The sequence below is a fragment of the Trifolium pratense genome, linkage group LG2 (genome assembly GCF_020283565.1).
Source record: "Trifolium pratense cultivar HEN17-A07 linkage group LG2, ARS_RC_1.1, whole genome shotgun sequence".
NCBI classification, from domain to species: domain Eukaryota; kingdom Viridiplantae; phylum Streptophyta; class Magnoliopsida; order Fabales; family Fabaceae; genus Trifolium; species Trifolium pratense.
The window spans coordinates 68,918,346-68,937,436 of record NC_060060.1 but is presented as its reverse complement, the minus strand read 5'-3'; the positions used below and the strand labels follow the sequence as shown (position 1 = coordinate 68,937,436).

The following is a 19,091-nucleotide window of genomic DNA, read 5'->3' as shown; positions in this document are numbered from 1 at the left end:
ACACCCAAATATTCTAGGAATGAGATTACAAGAGGTGGACACATCAGGATAAAATGAGGATAGAACCTCCATAGGAGTTTTAGAGGCAAGGACACTAGAAGGTAAACGATTTATGAGATACGATGCGGTTAAATCCGCCTCTCTCCAATACTTCTTGGGAACCTTATTTTGGAATAATATAGCACGTGTTTGATCTAACAAATGCCTGTTTTTTCTCTCAGCAATCCCATTTTGTTGGGGTGTTTTGACACAGGAGGACTCATAAATAATACCCTCTTTTTGACAAAAGGAATTAAGTCTTTGATTGAAGTAATCTTTGGCATTATCAGACCTGACCCTCTTAATACTCACTCCAAACTGGTTTTTTACCAATGAGAAGAAATGTAGAAACACAGAGGTAACCTCGAACTTTTGTCTTAGTAAGTAGACCCATGTAACCCGAGTGCAGTCATCGATGAAGGTTACAAACCATCGAGTACCCGATATATTTCGAACATTAGAAGGACCCCACACATCAGTATGAATTAAATAAAATGGAGAAGTACTCACTTTGTTACTGACCCGGAAAGAGGCACGTTTGTGTTTAGCAAGTTCACACACCTCACAACAAAGACTCTCAACGTCTAAATTTTTAAAAAAGGAAGGAAATATTTGTTTCATGACTCTAAATGAAGGATGACCAAGGCGACGGTGGTATAGAAAGACCTTCTCCCTGTTGGTCTTAATTGATTCCGAAAAAAGTGAGTTGTTGTTGTTGAGTGGATTTGGGGGGAGATTTTGGTTATCCAAGTAATAAAGACCATTCCATTCTCTCGCATTTCCAATTGTCCTCCCCGAATGCTTATCTTGAAAAACACAAGCATTGTCATAAAAAATAGCATTACATGATAGGTTTTTGGTGAGTTTTTGTATGGAAATTAGGCTAGTAGACAATTTGGGAATGTGAAGGACATTTCGTAAAAGGGTACCATCTGCTGTGGATATTTTCTTATTACTGAGACAAGGTGAATAAGTGGAAAATTGTGTGGGTAAGGGTGTCATGTGGTCAGTGGCTCCAGAATCCAGTATCCAATATTGATTATAGGGTTTATCCGAAGCATTAAATCCAACAGAAAATTGAGACTTACCAAGAGAAAGTGGAAACGGAAACATACCTGAATATGCCAAAGAAGTTGTAACCGTTGTTGGTGTCTCCAATTCACTAAGAAAAGATTTCAACCTCTTTATTTCATCTTGGTTGAGTGGAACAAGTACTTTTTTTTGACATATTGACCGATGTCATGTGATTGTCTTAATAAGGAGAACAAAATAGCAAAAAATCCAAGTTTTTTTTTTTAATGAACAGTGACACAAGAACAGTACTGCTATGAACAGTACGCGTGTGAACAGTACCACGTGAACAGTGATTTCGCAACTGTTTGCTGAAACTACAATAAAGGCAGTAGTAACAAATCCTAATCTTGCAATGAAGGCAGTTAGGGTTTATGACCGCAATGAAGGCGGCTAGGGTTTATGCGGAAGCAAGACCCTCAAAGAATGAGAGCTCTGATGCCATGTGAAAACTGAATATATTATTATATTTCAAGTTATGAATAATTTACAATCACTAATGTGTTTATATAGGCTATTCTAACCTAATGGGCTCATGCCGAATACAAATTACTAATAGAAGATTACTCCTAATAATAGAATATTTACTATTTATTTACAACACACATGAAATCCCTTCAAGCATAAAACAATTAAGATATTAGCATGCTACATTACCATTTATCCTTCTGATACATATGCTTTTTCGTCCCCTTATCCACTTCTCATAGCGTTTTGGTGAAGATGGAGGTGTAGGTAGGGAATCTCCAGCTGACTTTTGTCTTTGTTTAATTTCATCTTGCATCATCTTATCTTCAATCAACTCATATCCCCCACGAGACACGATGTGGTGGTATTCATTACAAGCCTGAACCATTTCCACCCTTCTTTAATATCCCTATATCCTGGATCATAATCGTTCATATCTGCATCAACTTCATTTCTATTTGACGCACTTGGCATGTTTACGGACTCGCCATGCCATAACCATTTGGTATAATTTTGGTTAATCCCGTGACAAATAAGATCACTTCTTATTACTTCAAAATCTAACAAGAACATATTCAAACATTTAACACAAGGACAACAAACCTTCTTATAAACTCTTCCACCTCTTTCTTATACTCTTCACTGAACTGGTTAGCATTCATCCAACTACGATCCATAACTACTTCTGAAAAAACACATAAAACATAAAATACACAGGCATAAAAACGCATCAGTCACAAATAAAAGGCTAGAACAAACAGACCATGCATGGAATTCCCATTTACAGCTCAAAATTTATGGGGCTATTGAAGGCTTGGCTTACACATGGTTCAGAATGTCATTGGTTAAATAAAAATCTAAATTATGATAAGGACTATCTAGTATACGAAGGAATATTCCAGCATTGTGTGAAAAATATAAAGGAATCAATTGTCATAAGAAAATGGTTCTAGCATGTGAATAGCATCAAATAGGAGTTAATTCTTTTGATTTCATATTAATGCACATATAATGAAGGAAGTAAAATGGTATAATCTCCATTGGCAAGACAAAACTTGTGACTACAATATTTGTGATTAAATCTGTACATCATAAGTTCTAAATCAAAACCAACAACACATGCCAAAAAGAAGGACGCAACAAAATCCTCAAACCCCTATAACCACAACAAACAAAATCAGCGCTACCACCCCATTTAACACATAAACAAAGAACAAAAATAGGTGTCGACTGTTGATATAACACAGTTACAGGACGCAGACACTAAGAACGGAACAACCTAATTGTAACTATACAAATAGCAAATTCCAATTTTAGTAACTATAAACATAAATCATTCAGTGACATAATTCAAAAAACAAACCTAATTGTATATTAGAAAGTAACACAGTTGGATAATCAAAGCAAGGAGCAAGCAAAGGAAGTAAAAATTATAAGCCAAATAAAAAACACAAACACACACAAAAAGAAATTAGAATTTAGAATCATAAACCATTGAAGAATGAGGATAATTTGAACTAACCTTGAAAGGGGGGGAGGACGAATTTCACCGTGGTAGCAGAACGTGGTCGCCGTAATCGATTTCGTCGCAGCATGAGAGGGACATAATTTGCATTTCACCGAGAGGAAGAACGACTTAGGGTTCGCTGAGGGAGAATGCGGTTCGCTGTGTGGGAGAACCTCGTTCATTCGCTGTGAGGGAGAGAGACTAGGGTTTCATTTCAGTAATATGTGTTTTGTGAAAACTAGAACATCGACCCGTGCGGTGCACGGGTCTGATTAGCTGTAAGATATCTAATGATTAAATAAGATATGATAATTCCAATAATGTAAGGTATATGAAAAAAGTTGAGTAACATTAAACGATAGTTCAACAATAATTTTGGATAAATATTCATACAAAGAAAATTATGTTATATTGCGGAAGACTTCTTTATAGACCACATTCGAAGTCTTAGTCGTATCTTCACCGTCTTCATCGATGATCAATATTTTTAATCATTTTCTAGAAGTAACTCTTGAAATTGCAACATACAACTGACCATGTGAAAACACTGGCGACGGAAGATATATCCCAACATGCTTTAAAGATTGTCCCTAACTCTTATTAATAGTCATCGCAAAAGAAATCATTATAGGAAATTGTCTCCGTTGAAATTTAAAAGGAATTCTCACGTCAGATGGTGTAAGAGAAAATCTAGGTACGAAAACCTGATCACCAATATTGCTTCCTGAAATTATTTTTCCTTCAAGAGCACGTTTTCCCAATATCGTAATAATAAGTCTTGTTCCATTGCATAATCCTAATTTTTTATTCAAATTCCTTAATAGCATAACTGAAACTCCAACTTTAAGTCTCAACTTGTGATTTGGAAGTTCCGACGTAGAAATGTGTTCAAAAATTCGGGAGTATGAACATTATCCACTGTTTGACCGTCTACATTTTGTGTGAGTGGAGTATCATAACTCAAATATGTTTTTTCTTCACCAGGAATTAAATCCAACATATAATCATTTATTGTGTCGACTATTGAATTTTTAGGAGCTAGTATAGCTCTATTTTGGAAATACGTTATATCGTTCATGTTTTGTAAAAGTTGGGGATAAGTGCCTTCAACGATAGAAGCAAGAGGATCACCTGAATTTGGAATCAATAAATCTGATGGAATGTCAAGTTCTAAATCATCGTCGTTGTCATCTCCAATTTCTCCATCGCCAACACTCAAAACCCATTCAGAAAACAATCTTTTTTGTTCAACGTCTGCACTCAAAGCACCACCGAGAAGCTCATGTTTTTACTCAATGTTAAGACTTCACAAAAATTCCAAAGAACCGAAGAATTAATAGTAGCATGAACAACTTCTGGCCTTGTACCTTTGGATATTACTGGTAGAATTTGTCTAAAATCTCCGCCAAAAACAACAACTTTTGCACCGAAGGGAATGTGTTTATTTTTTCATCAACAGACTTGAGAATATCTTTTAAAGTTCGATCAACAGCTTTGAAACAGTGTTTGTGCATCATTGGTGCTTCATCCCATATAATGAGCTTTACTTTTTGTATTAATAGCGTCAAAGGGCTTTTAGGAACTATGGTACATGTTGAAAACTCCTCAACATTTAGAGGAATACAAAACCTTGAATGTGTTGTTCTACCGCCAAGTATAAGCAATGCAGCGATTCCACTTGAGGCAACTGTTAAAACTATTTCACCTTTTGAGTGTAATGCAGCTGACATGGCCCTCCAGATGAATGTCTTCCCTGTACTGCCATAACCACAAAGAAAAAACACACCATGTTTGTTTTTGTTAACTCTTGTCATGATTGTGTCATATACTTTACGTTGCTCTGAAGTCATAGTTGACATCAATCTAACATGTTCCTCATCTAATGATTGTCTGTTATAATTCAATTCGTCGTGCATTAAACTATTTTGTATATCAGGAACTAATGATGTGTCTACTCTAGGCATTGGAGGATAATCTTTTAAACTCTTCCGACAACTACGTAACATAATCTCAATATCTGCTAGTGCATATTGTATCAATTGATCATCAGTTAATATTAAATCTGCAATGTTAAAATCAAAATAATGAATGTGATTAGTGACACATGACTATGGTTGTGTTTGGTTGTATTGCAAAAAAAATTGATTTAGCAGAATTGGCTTTGATAGATTTGATTTTGGTTAAAAGTGAGTTAAACAGAATTGATTTATGTTTGCATACATTAACGTAAAAATAAAGGGTATTTATAAAAAATATCAATTCTTTTTCTATTTTTTTTTTTGACAAAATTCTTTTTCCAATTTTAAAAAACTACAATTTAATAAACTGCATAATAAATAATTTAAAAAGTGATATAAGCAAGGTTACATGAGACATTGAAATGTGAAAGATGCTTTTTTTTTAATAGATTTCAATATAGTATGAGAATATATATATATATATATATATATAACTTTCCAAATCACACGTGATAATAACTTTCCAAATCTCACATGATAATTATTCTCTAAATTTATGATCCGGTAGAAAAAAATCATTGATCAGGAAAGACATAAAAATATTCCGTGATGAATAATGTAGTCAACAATAATTTTGATATGATATACTTTTAAAATTGACGATGCTTATCAATTATTGCACATAATTTTAATCACAATTGGTATACTTGCCATAGTGGTTAGAAATATTGCTTTGCACTGAAGGGTTGCGAGTTCGAATCCTAGTCAAGACAAAATTGTATTATTTTTTAATAAAAATTGCAAGATAAAATGGAGGGAAATCAGGGAAAACAAATTATGGTTTAGGATTTGCTTGTGTATACAAGCTTATAATATAAAAGATGAGAGAGAGAGAGAGAGAGAAATCTTCTGACAAAATGTCTGTTTTGCCCTTTATAAATAAAAGGGCATTTTGTTTCTTTGGTAAGTCATTAATGGCATTTTTGTCTTTCTATATTGTTTTTAACTGAGTCAGCATCCCCGAATCCTATTCACCAGTGTCACATGTCAAAATTAATGACACATCATCAAAAAAGTCAGCTTATGGACCATTTATAAAATAAAGGTTTAATTAGTTAAATGGTCCCTTAAAGACATTTTAGGTTTCACAATGGTCTCTTAAAGAAAAAAAAAGTTCGAATTGGTCCCTTAAAGACATCTCCGTTAATAAAATTAGTCCCTTCCGTTAACTTTTAACACCAAAAGTTATTTGTCTTAATGAGAACCATTGGATATTTTTGCCTAAATGAGAACCATTGGATTTTGTAGATCTATGTATCTAATGATAAATCATCAACACCTATTTTTTTCCCTTTTCTTCATCATCTTCACTTATTTGTTCTTGATGTTCTTCATGAACATCTCATAAAAAAAAATTCAGATCTCCAAACAAATCCAAGAAACACACCTCAATCCAAAAAAAATAAATTAAAAAACATACAAATTAAGAGTAATCTGCATCATATGCCCTTTGTATTATCTTCGAGCTCTTTAATTTAATTTGGTATATTAAGATTAATTTGAGTTGGGTTCCATTTTTTGTTTTCAAGCTGGGTTTTATTTTGATTACATATGAAGCTCGTGGGATTCATTAAAAGAAAGAAGGGTTAGAAAACAGAGAACCCAAGGGTTGAGCTCCTTGTTGTCGGCGTCGTTTACGGCCAAAATATCTGTGGCTAAAACAATGGTGTTTGCTCTGGATCTGGACCCAAAAAACAAAGAAAGAAAAATCTTGTTTAACTGGTTCATAGGTAAGAAGAGTTTAATAAAATTAGATCTTGAAAGCTAAAGGAATGGGTTTGAGAGGATGAACTTTTTTCTGGTTTTTTTTTTTTTTTGGATTTGTATCATGAAGATAATGAAGAACGTCAAGAACAATGAAGAAGATGAAGAAAAGGAAAACAAAATTAGGTGTTGATGCTTCATCATTGAGTACAATAGACCTATAAGATTCAATGATTTTTATTTAGACAAAAATATCAAACGATTAAAATTAAAAAATTAATGACGACTATGGTGGACCATTACAATGTTGGTCCACCTTATAATTTTGGGGTTAAAAATTAACGAAAGGGACCAATTTGATTAACAGAGATGTCTTTAAGGGACCAATACGAACATTTTTTTCTTTAAGGGACCATTGTGAAACCTAAAATATCTTTAAGGGACCATTTAACTAATTAAGCCTAAAATAAAATTAAAGTGCAGTGGCAAAACAAAAGAATTTTGAAATGCATGAACTAAAACTCAAAGGACCCGAAAGTGCAGTGGTGCGAAAATTGATCCAGAAGAGTTTGAAATCAACACAAGTGACATTCAAAAGGGAGTTAATGGCGTGGGGGCTGTTTTGAGTCATCATCAAGGGCTGAGTTTAATTACTTGGCTATTTTAATCATTTTTCATCAATTAAGACAAATAAAATTCAGCCATTTAAAAGCCTATCCAGAGTGGTTACAAAAGGAGCATAAAAGGACATTCAAAGCCTTAAATGGCGTGTGGCTAGTTATAGAGAGGAGTTACAATAGCTGATTTCATAAATGTCATTTTTATTACTAGTTTAATTGCATTTTATGTTGCATTTTTATTTGTGTTGTAATTAGGCTATGCATTTCGGCCATATAAGCCATGTATGATCATTTTGAATTATGGAATAAACAAGAACAATTTCAGTCAAATTAGAATTTGTGTCTACATTTTCACCTGATTATTTGCAAGTGTCGCCTTGAAAATAGTCCGATTAGCTCAATTGGTGTTGAGTGCTAATCTCTTTGTTAGGCTATTGGTGTAGTTTAACATTGCCTATCCCTTGCTGTTTTCACTAAAACAAAAGAAACAAATACCCAAAACACTTAATAGAATTCGACTAATAAGGGTGGTACCTAGTACCTTCGTTATTGGTTGTTTGCTTCCGCTATCCTTACGAATTAAAGCACTCTAATTCGTATCATGCAGTGACCTTTTACATATTATCACAAATGGTAAGTGTAAATAACGTGCACTACGCAACACACGCTGGCTAAAAATTCTGCCTTCATTAAAAATAATATTTTTGTTATGAATAATATAGATGTGAATGTCCATTAGTCTACGCCCATATTCTTGGCCCATGTAATCTCCTATATATATGACTATCTCACAATGTAAAAGACATACATTGAATAGAATATTACAATAGTCTATTCCTTTCTCTTCTCCCTTTCTCTCCTTCTTCTCTATTCTACTTATTCTCTAGAAATAGTTCATAACACGTTATCAACACGATAGTCTCTCCCCTCTCAAGAAAGGTATAACAACCATGGAAAGTGATAATTTTATTTCTTGTATTTTTTAATTCTATTTTTTTCGTTTTTTATAATGATTCACGGCCTACGATCCAGAAGTATCGTAGTGAAATTTTTAAAATATGAATCTTGAAGATTCATAGTGTGATGAAATTTTAAAATATGAATCCCGAAGATTCACAAACATACGTTTCTAAACATGAAATTTTATAATATGAATCCTGAAGATTCATAAGTGTATCTTGTTGAAAAGTGTAATTCAAACTTGAATTAGTTAGTTAGTTTGTTGAATAAAAGTTAGTTAGAACTAACTTGAGTTAGTTAGTTTGTTAGAAACTAACTATGTTACTTGATAGTTAGTTTAGGCCAAGTTGGTTAAGCTTACTTGTTGTACAAGCTAACCATATAAATACACTAGTGTGTATCATTGTAAAATACCTTTGATTGGCCCCTTGAGGATGAATAAAATTTCGATTTTTGCCTAAGCCTTCCACTATTTTCTTTCACCAAAATCATCCAAAACAGTTTTCATCTTGTTCATCACAGTTTTGCAAAATTGTGTTCATGCCCATCCTCAAGCTTGCGTGCTTATGAGCTTGCCTGCATCCTGTGCCCGCTGAGCCTAAGCCTGTGTCTGCTGAACCATTCTTGTGTCTGCTGCGCCAATAATTGGTATCAGAGCCTGGTTCAATCACAGGGAAACAAGAGTGAATTGTGAGGGAAATCAATTGGAAAACACTAAGTGAACTGTGTACATTGATTTCTTGAAGATTCAAGATGAATACTCAAGGTTTTGGTACAAACATTCTGGTTCTTGATGGGAAGAATTGGGATAGATGGAGTGCAGTGATGAAATCGTTATTTGGAGCTCAACAGTGTCTTGAGGTGGTTATAAATGGATACGATGAGTTGGTAGCAAATCCAACAAATGATCAAAGAAATACATACAAAGAAAATAAGAAGAAAGATTGTAAGGCTTTGTTCTATATTCAGCAGAATTGCGATGCTCAACTTTTTGAAAAGATTGCAAAATCTACTAAGTCCAAAGAAGCTTGGGATATACTTGAAGGTTACCATCATGGTGGTACCAAGGTTAAAAAGGTGAAATTGCAGGCGTTTAGAAGGCAATACGAATCTATGGTGATGGAGGAGGATAAAAAAGTAAGTGATTTTTTCTCAAAACTGCTTGCTCTTGTGCATCAAATGCAAAACTGTGGAGAGAATGTCACTGATGAAATGATAGTAGAGAAAGTGCTGAGATCCTTAACCCCAAGCTTTGATAATGTAGTAATAGCTATAGAGTATGTGAAAGATACAACCACTATGAAAATTGAGGAATTGCAAAGTGCTTTAGAAGCACATGAGATCAAAGTACTTAGAAGAGGTTCAGAAAAGATGAATCAACAAGCCCTGCAGGCTCAAACCAACAAGAAAGATGATAGTAGCAAGAATTATAAAAAGAAAGGGAAAGATAAAGCAAAGTGGCTTAAAGATCAGAGTTCAAGAACTGATGACAAAGCCGAATCTTCTAAAGGAGGAGGTTTTGTCAAAGGTAAAAACAAGAAGAAGAACTTTGATAAAAACAAGGTGAAATGCTACAATTGTGAGAAGCCTGGTCATTTTGCAGATGAGTGTTGGTACAAGAAGGATCAACAAGAGGCCAATGTAGCAGAAGAAAGTGATGCCAAGTCAGTCTTGATGATGGCTACTATAGAAGATGAAAGTGAGAAAAATGAAGAATGGTTTCTTGATTCAGGGTGCTCAAACCATATGACACCACATATAGAGAATGGTTAACTAATTTCAATGCAAGCAAGAAGTCAAGCATAAAGCTAGCTGATGACAGAAAACTTGCTGCTGAAGGAATTGGTAACATAGTGATCAAAAGTAAGAAGGGGGGTAAAATAATCATCTCTGAAGTGTTATATGTCCCTGGTATGAATTGCAATCTACTCAGTTTAGGTCAATTGGTGCAAAAAGGGTTCTCTGTGAGCATGGATGACAATGCACTGAAGCTGTTTGACAAAATGAAGAACTTGATCTTGATGTGCAGCTTGTCAAACAACAGGACCTACAAGTGCAGAATCTCAAGTGTAGATATGATGTGTATGTCTACTACTGTGATTGATGAGATTGAAGCACTATGGCACAAAAGGTATGGACACTTGAACTATAGAAGTCTCAGTGATTTAAATTCTAAGGAATTGGTGTATGGTTTGCCTAAGTTCAAGACAAAGAAGTCTATATGTGAGATATGTGTGTAGAGTAAGCACAGTAGAAAACCTTTTGTAGCAGAGATGCCTAAAAGAGCTAGTGCTGTATTGCAAGTCATTCATAGTGACATCTGTGGTCCATTTGAAGTTGCTTCATTAGGGGGAAACAAGTATTTCATTACATTTGTTGATGAATACAGCAGAATGATCTGGTTATACACTCTGAAGTTAAAAATTGAAGCTTTAGAAGTGTTTAAGAAATTTAAAGTCTTAATTGAAAAGGAAAGTGAAAAATCAATTAAGATCTTGAGAACTGATGGTGGTGGAGAGTATACCTCAAAAGAGTTTGAGAACTTCTGTACAAATCAAGGCATCACACATGAAGTTACTGCTCCATATACACCACAACACAATGGACTAGCAGAAAGAAGGAACTGAACATTGTTAGATATGGCAAGAAGTATGATTAAGCATAAGAATTTGCCACACAAGTTCTGGGGTGAGGCAGTGCTTACAACATCTTACATTTTGAATAAATGTCCTACAAAGAGACTGAAAGTTGTGCTAGAAGAAGCTTGGTGTGGGAGGAAACCAAGTGTGAAACATCTCAAGATATTTGGTTCACTATGTTATAAGCATGTGCCAGATGCTAGAAGGACCAAACTTGAAGATAAAAGTGAAATAATGATACTTATAGGGTATCATCCAACTGGTGCCTACAAGCTATACAATCCAGTTACTCAGAAGGTTCACATTAGCAGAGATGTTATTGTGAATGAAGAAGATAAATGGAAATGGGATAAAGAACCAGTGTATAGCAGTGAATTACAATCAACCTTTATCTATCCAAGTTCAAGTGATGAATCAGATGGAGGTGAAGAAGGTGAACCAGTTACTGACATTGTTCAGAATCAAGGTACAGAAAGTGATGGTAATATGAATCTCTCAAGTGATGATGATGATGATAGAATTCATATGATTGCAAGAACTCAGAGAACCAAACGTGTACCTGCTAGATTAAATGACTGTGAAGTTACTCAAGACAATGCAGTGAATGATGAGGGTGATCTCATTCACTTTGCATTACTAGCTGATTCTGAACCATTGAATTATAGAGATGCTTTGAAAAGCAATGTGTGGAAGAAGGCTATGGAAGAAGAGCTTAAGTCAATTGAGAAAAATCAGACTTGGAACCTAGTTGCCTTGCCAGACAAGAAAAAGAGAATTGATGTGAAATGGGTGTTCAAAGTGAAATTGAACCCTTATGGCACAATTTCAAAGCATAAAGCAAGGTTAGTTGCTAGAGGGTTCTTACAGAAGCATGGGATTGACTATAATGAGGTCTTTGCACCAGTTGCTAGAATTGAAACTGTGAGGTTGGTTGTAGCATTGGCCTGTAAGAACAAATGGAGCATGTACCATCTGGATGTGAAGTCAGCATTCTTGAATGGTCCACTAGATGAGGAGGTGTATGTGTCACAGCCTCCAGGTTTTGATGTGAAAGGGAAAGAAGCAATGGTGTATAAGCTGTAGAAGGCTCTATATGGCTTAAAGCAGGCACCTCGAGCATGGAACAAGAGGATTGATGACTTTCTGATTCAGATAGGGTTCAAAAAATGTGCAGCAGAGTTTGGTGTATATGTACATTGTCCTAAAGATGAAGAAATTGTCATAATCTGCTTGTATGTTGATGATTTGCTCATAACTGGAAGTAAGAATGCAGAAATTGCAAAAGTGAAAGATAAGCTCAAAAGTGAATTTGAAATGTCTGATCTTGGTGAACTTTCATTCTTTCTAGGAATGGAATTTATGAGAAGAGAAGATGATATAGTAATGCACCAACAGAAGTACATTGATGAATTACTTGAAAATTTTGAAATGGAAAGCTGCAATTCATTGTCAAATCCATCAGAGACAAACACAAAGTTTGATGAGTGCACAGATGAAGAGAAGGTTGATCCAACTGTGTTCAGACAAATAGTTAGCTCATTGAGGTATGTGTGTAACAGTAGGCCTGATATCTGCTATGCAGTGAGTGTCATTAGCAGATTCATGCATGATCCAAGGAAGCCTCACATGATAGCTGCTAAGAGAATCCTCAGATATCTTAAAGGTACTTTGGAACTTGGTTTGCTATTCCCTATTGGTACAAACAGTGCAGGGAGTATATTGATAGGGTATTCTGATAGTGATTGGTGTGGAGACATAACTGATAGGAGGAGTACATCAGGTTATGTTTTCAAGTTCAATAATGCTGCAATCTCTTGGTGTACAAAGAAACAAGCCGTGACTGCACTCTCATCATGTGAAGCTGAGTATATAGCAGACACATTTGCAGCATGTCAAGCAATTTGGTTGAATTCAGTAATGAAGGAGATCAAATGTGAACCAGTGAAGCCTTTAATTCTTAGGATTGATAACAAGTCTGCTATAAGTCTTGCTAAAAATCCAATCTCACATGGCAGGAGCAAGCACATTGCTACCAGATTTCATTTCATCAGGGAACAAGTGACAAATGGTATGATTGAGGTGCAATATTGTCCAACAGAGGTACAACTTGCAGATGGTTTTACCAAAGCAGTAAAACTTGACAGGTTTGAGTTCTTGAGGAGGAATCTAGGCTTGGTTGCTTGCAATTCAAGTATGAATTAAGGAGGAGTGTTGAAAAGTGTAATTCAAACTTGAATTAGTTAGTTAGTTTGTTGAATAAAAGTTAGTTAGTTTGTTAGAAACTAACTATGTTAGTTGATAGTTAGTTTAGGCCAATTTGGTTAAGCTTTTGTTGTACAAGCTAACCATATAAATACACTAGTGTGTATCATTGTAAAATACTTTTGATTGACCCCTTGAGGATGAATAAAATTTCGATTTTTTCCTAAGCCTTTCACTATTTTCTTTCACCAAAATCATCCAAAACAGTTTTCATCTTGTTCATCACAGTTTTGCAAAACTGTGTTCATGCCCATCCTCAAGCTTGCGCGCTTATGAGCTTGCCTGCATCCTGTGCCTGCTGAGCCTAAGCCTGTGTCTGCTGAACCATTCTTGTGTCTGCTGCGCCAACGTATCTTTTAAAATATGAACCCCGAAGATTCATAGATATGAGTAAAATGAATTTATTTATTTTTATAATTTTTCATATTAATCTTTTATATATTATTTTTGTTTGGATTGAATTTGTGAAGAATTCAAAAACATCAATCCCCGAAGAATTGGATAAATAACTGATTTGATCTGTTATATACAATTCTTGAAGAATTTAAAAACCAATTTTTATACTACACGAATTCCTGAAGAATTCATTATGGGTACATCTATGAAGGATCGTACAATTAGATATATTATAATATATGCATACTTTTATATAGCATTATGCATCCCTGAAGAATTGCATAAAGGATTATTCTTACATTATAACGATATTATATAGTTCCTGAAGAACTTAAAAGAAAAATTAAATTATTTCTTATGAATTCCAAAAGAATTCAATATACATGCATTCGTAAAGGATAACTTTATCAATTTTTTTTAGAGTCATAGCAAGTTATAACTGGATTTATTTATTTACCGTAATAATAATAATCAAAACTAAACATACATATATCATGCGCCAATTTTTCTTAGAATACTTCTTTGTATATTGCTCATGATCTATGCATATCATGTTGTTGTTAAGATAAAAAATTTAATTTGGTGCAGATCATATTTATTTTTAACAAGCGAGCACATATAATCATATGCCAATTTTTTTTCCAATAAGTTACTAATTAATCTTATTCATAACATACGTTACATTATAATTATTATTAAGTTAATATTTAATTTGCATTATAAATTTCCAGTACGTTACATTACATTAGTATTAATAAAAAATAATTGGAATTAATTTTTTTATTTGACTGTGTTTATTATGCTTATCTAATTATTTGCTTAATTTTATTATTTGATGATAGTATATATCAATGATAAATGAATGAAAAATCATTCCCAGAAGTGAATGAAGTCCAACCCACTAATGTTACTCCATTCCCGGAAGTGAATGTAGCAACACACGATTACCATGGACAAAATTGTGGCCATGGTCGTTGTAATAGTCATGGCTGTGTTAATTTTAAAAGCTCGACTTCTCGCTAGAATTGAAAAAAAAAAACAAAAGGAAAAGTGGACAAATTAGCGAAACTAATGAAAATATATGTGATATTATAGCTAGTTCCCGAAGAACTAATTAAAGAAGAAAAAGGGAAAACCTTAATATTGAAGCATCTTTGAATGATTGCTCAAAGAATGAAATTTTCTTGAAGAAATTATGAAGATCATTGTGATCATTATATGAAGGTCACTTGTGATATAGTTCTTGAAGAACTAAAGCTTTAATATTGGCGCATCTTAGATGAATTGCTCAAAGAATATGGATTTCCTTAACTATTGTTAATGAAAAAAATTATTTGTATAGTTCTTGAAGAACTTAAAATCCAATATTAAAGCATTCTTGTAGTGTCGCTCGATGAAATGAAGGATTGTAAAATTGTGAATTTCTCCGACCATTCTAAAAAGAGATTTGTTGAAGAACCAAATTCTTACGGCAAGATTACGGTCTATATGATCTATTTGATCTTGGTATAGAATGTACCAAAATAAAAGGAAATTAATAGAAGAATTATTTATGTCTCTCGAATATGCTCAAGAAGTAGCAACTTTGACAAGATAATTTCAAGAATATTTTGTATATCCATTGTTGCACATACATTGGATGAATATTATTGATATATTTAGCTCATGATTGAATGCATGGTTCATACGTTTTTTTTCCTCTAATAATAAAGATTATTATTTTCAAATATAAATTGGTTTAATTATTCGGTTACTTATTTAAATCAATTTATTGATTTTAATTTTAAAAATATTTTAATTGTTACTATCTTCTAATTTATTTTATTTTTTTGGTTACAACCTTCTAATTTCTAATTCTGCTAAAATCCACATAAACATTATTATGTTATACTTTATTTCAACTCTTTTAATTCTCAACAAATAAATTATTACAATTTTTTATTATGTTATACTGAAATTTTTTTTGCCGAAACATATTTTGTTAGCATGAGAGTATTCATCTATATTACTATTCATTAAATAAAAATAAAAAATTGGAAGGAATTAAATCCTATGGTTTGATAGTACAAAAATTATTGAAGGCTCCAGAAGAGCCAATACATTGTTATATCGAGAAACAAAGTTTATACTTTGCTAATGTATTGTATATTTTAAAGTATTAAAGAAATTTATTATATATGCTTGGAGGATATTCACATAAATAAATATCATTTTGAAACAAGTAACAGAGGAGATCTTGTATCTTTATATTACGAGAGATGTTATCAATCTTTGCCTCTAGTTTGGGATAGTGCAACGTAACTTAAGCACATATTTAAGTAAACCAGAAGTTTACAAATTAAATCACATTAAGTTTGTCATTGGCAAGACCGGTTGGGTTATCCCGGATCTATTATGATGCGAAAAAAAAAAACTATTGATACATATTGAAGGGCCTGAAGTTCCTTATTTCTAATAATTTTTATGTATTACACTAGTTCCCAAAGAAAGTTAACAAATTAAGTAAATGAGCATTTTATTTTAGAATATATATAAGGTGATATTTGTAAATCAATACACCGATGATGTGGAACAAATTACATTTCTATAAGTTTAATTGATACATCAACTAAATGGTCACATGTATGTTTGTTATCATCTCACAACCAGAAGTTTGTGAGATTATTTTTAATAGCTCATTTATATATATTATTTTAGAAAGTATTTTATAAGTATCATATGTTAATTGAAATTTATACCGAACATCTTGTAGAACATGTTCATACAAAAAAAAGTAATAATAATAATAATGGACTTGAAGATCCATTCTTTAGACATCTAAAGTTAATTATACGACCGATACTTATGAGATCATAACTTCTAAGTTATATTTGGGAACACTCAAACATGTATGTCGAGATATTGAATAGCATCATGCCAACAAATTATTATATACATAAGCTCTCCCCTAATTTATTTGAATTTTGATTTATAAACCTAATTTCTCATATAAACATTTTTGGATGTGTTGGGTACGTCTCAATTGCTCCAATATAATGCATTTAAATGGGTAATAAAAGAATATTGGGAAAATAATTTTTATATGAATCTCCAAATTGAGCCAAAAAATTGGAGATATTTTTACAGCCCTGTAGGCTGGTTATCAATTGGTGAATTAGTTTTCCCAATATCAGGGGGAGATAATAAGCAGCTAAAAATATGAACTAGAAGTTCAATTGAAATGTTTGAAATAAATTATTAATTGTTATTTTGATCCTCTTAGAAATCAATATGAACCAGAAGTTCAAAAAGATAACTCATTTGCAAAGTTTATGAAATCAATCAACAGCTGCTAATGCTCCAATAAAAATGAATGTCCTTATTGGACAATCTAAGATTGCAAATGATTCTTAACCACGCTTGAAGCATGGTAAGTGATGACGGATCGTCACACTCTCATAATCCATGCTTATTTGAAGGACATTAGACTCATTTTAGAGGGTTTTAAGCAATAAAATCAAGAGAAATCAACTCAGAAGCAAGGTTACTTGGAATACAAGATAACAGGAAATTATGCAGAAAAATACAGTTTTGCACTACGCTGGGGGCGTGCTCATCACAGAGAGACCAAAAACCTGCTTTGATCACGCGCGGCGTAGGGACTGTCCACGCGCGGCGTGAAACTCTGACCTGAGAAGATTGACCACTGACTAGTGATCACGCGCGACGAGATATCTATCACGCGCAGCGTAGTGTTAATTTTAGCAACCACGCGCAGCGTGGTAGATCTCACGCGCAGCGTAGTGTTAATTTCAGCAACCACGCGCAGCATGGTAGATTTGACACGCAGCGTGGTTGCAATCAGTATATATAGAAATGTCAGTTTTCTGGACAGAGGTTCGAAATTTGAGAATCTGATCTTGATCTTGAGAGTTCCAGGCACGATTTGAAGATTGATCCTGTGTTCCAGAGGCTAGGAGTGGCTAGATTGGAAGCATTCAACATCATGGGAGCTGATTCCTTGAAGTTGGGGCAAGAATTGAGCTACTTCACCATGAGAGGCTAGACCTCCATTGAGGTTGGATCATGATGAGGAATTAAACTAATGTATTCCATGTAATCATTTGTATCAGTGTTGAATCTCTCTCTTATGAATGTTATGCAATGAAATTCTGTCTTTAATGCTTTACAATTTCTAATCAATCTTGCAATGAACTTAGATTTTAATTATGTATGAGAGTATGAGTTAAAATTAGAACTGAATTCATTGTGCATTTGAGTGTTTCCGGTCGAGAGATTGAAACATAGAATGTAGCATACGATCAACGCGTTTTCAAATACTCCGCTACCGGTAGCTTCCATCTAAGAGATTGGAGAAGTATCGGTAGAGGATAGGGTGGATTTTGACAAGAGATTGCGGTTCACTATATTGTTGATCTAGTTGTAACATTCGAGTGGTTCATTACGATACAATTGAATTGCATGTGAATACTATTGTTTAGGGAATTGTCGACGATCCAACCTCACTCTTAATCAATTGATTTCTCAACGTTTTCGTACAAACCAATCATTCAAACCAAACCCCCAATATGTGTGTTATCTTTAATACGTTTATAGACACGAATTTACTTGTTTAGATCGCGCAATCCCTGTGGATCGATACTCTTTTATTACTACGTGGCGATATTCGTACACTTGCGTATAAGTCATCAAGTTTTTGGCGCCGTTGCCGGGGATTGTTGATCGATTCAACAAGGCGATTGTGTCTATTTTTCTGTGTTTTCTTTACTTTTTCTGGTTTTTATTTCTCTGTCAAGAGCGTTCTACTTGTTTGCTTTCTTGTGCATGCGAAGAACAGGTCCAATTGAGCTGGAATTCGATTCTGAGATTGAGAAAACAGCACGAGCAAATCGTAAAGCGGAAGGAAGGCATGTTTGAATCATACAATCAAGAGGCACTCTTAACTAGTTGCAAGTTCAATAATGTCTTTCTACAAATCATTACCAAACAACTAGAAGCTCAATGTATGGTGCAAGCAACCTTTCAAAATAATCCTCATTTCAACACCTCCAATCTTGGAGTGAAGAATCACATGAATTGTTCTTATGGAGCTAATCCGAATCAAGAATTTCCTCAAGAGCTTATCAAAAAAAAAAAAAAAAGAAGAATTTCCTCAAGATCAACATTTTGAAGATCACCTTGAATCTTTTGAAGATACTCTTATCTTAGCCATGAAGATGACTCAAGGCAATTTTGAGGTGATGAAGGCAAACCAAGAAGTGTCAAGCGAACGTCATGAAACCTCCATCAAAAATCTCGAAAACCAAATGAGTCAACTAGCAAGGCAAGTATCTTCTCTACAAACTCAAAGTGGTTTTTGTGGAAACACCACGGATCCTCGTAATGAAAGTTGTAATTCCATTAATTT

The 19,091-nt window shown here is 33.8% G+C and overlaps 1 pseudogene; it reads right to left on the bottom strand.

The window, feature by feature from the left end:
- Positions 1–3,588: 3,588 nt before the first annotated feature.
- On the bottom strand, positions 3,589–4,124 carry LOC123906426 (annotated as a pseudogene).
- Positions 4,125–19,091: the final 14,967 nt, after the last annotated feature.